This window comes from Symphalangus syndactylus, chromosome 14, assembly GCF_028878055.3.
Source record: "Symphalangus syndactylus isolate Jambi chromosome 14, NHGRI_mSymSyn1-v2.1_pri, whole genome shotgun sequence".
NCBI classification, from domain to species: domain Eukaryota; kingdom Metazoa; phylum Chordata; class Mammalia; order Primates; family Hylobatidae; genus Symphalangus; species Symphalangus syndactylus.
The window spans coordinates 53,748,457-53,749,761 of NC_072436.2; positions in this window are offsets into that span (position 1 = coordinate 53,748,457).

The window sequence follows — 1,305 nt, forward strand, 5'->3', positions numbered from 1 at the left end:
CTCACCTGATCAGCCTAACTGCAACGGTGGCTGGTAGGTAAGGAGACCATGGTGTGGTGAGAGGAGGGTGAGTCCCTCACTGCCTCACCTAGAGGTGAGGAAGAAGAGAAGGTGATGTAACCATCACCCTATCACCAAAAGCCAGCCCACTCTCCAAGAAAGAAAAACAACAGAAGTTCCTTTATTAGCCATTGGATCTGAAATCCTACAAATGATGTCAGTGGCATTCTTGCTTTGACATTTTGACTTATTACTGAAAATAATGTGCTAAAAAGACCAAACCACACCTCACTGACAGCCCCCTGAAAGCTGAGGTCTGCATGGAGAAGAGCTGTTGCATCCCACTCTAACTAGTTATATCTGTCTTTGACTCATGTTCCCCTACCCAGGGGGAAGTAATGGGTGGGAAGATGTGTACAGCTTAGCCCAACCCTTCCCTTATGCTGGAAAACCACTCCAGGCACTGGCAAAAGTGTTCTTGGAATTCCCTTCCCTGATTATTAGCCTGTCTTTGTATACAACAGTCATGCGCACAAGATTTCTCTCCTCTGATTCAGTTAGGAAAGATATAGACTATGCTTAAATCCAACATTGGCAAATCATATGTATGAATAAAATTTGCATAACCACCCAAAATGGATGGAAAAATTAAATCATTCTGTCAAAGCAAACTTTGTTGTCTGGGTCTAAGATTTACAACTGCTGCCATCAACCATGAAGAGCTTGTCCGCATGGCTCAGTGGCTATACCAGAACCCATGGCAAAATACTATCCAAATGACTTGTAATGTGTCATTCATAACTGTCTAGTCTTAGGCAATTTCACTGGGAGTATAAGATTTCTGTTAACATATGAATTAAAATTTAATTTTAACACTTGAAAGTATATCTGAAGTTAAAAAAATTTCCAAAATTTAAAAAAATCTTGAAATTCTCATCTTACAATCATTGCCTTGGTGAAACAGAACTAGGATTATTTCAAAGGAACTGTCAAAAGAGCTTTGAATTTTTTTTTTTTTTTCGAGACAGGGTTTCACTTTTATCCCCCAGGCTAGAGTACAATGGGTGATCTGGGCTCACTGCAACCTCCACCTCCTGGGCTCAAGTGATTCTCTTGCCCCAGTCTCCTGAGTAGCTGGGACAACAGGCACATGCTACTGTACCTGGCTTATTATTATTATTATTATTTTTTGAAGACAGGGTCTCATTCTCTTATCCAAGCTGGAGTGCAGTGGTGTGATCTCTGCCCACTGCAACCTCCGCCTCCCCAGTTCAAGTGATTGTCATACCTCAGCTTCCTGAGTAG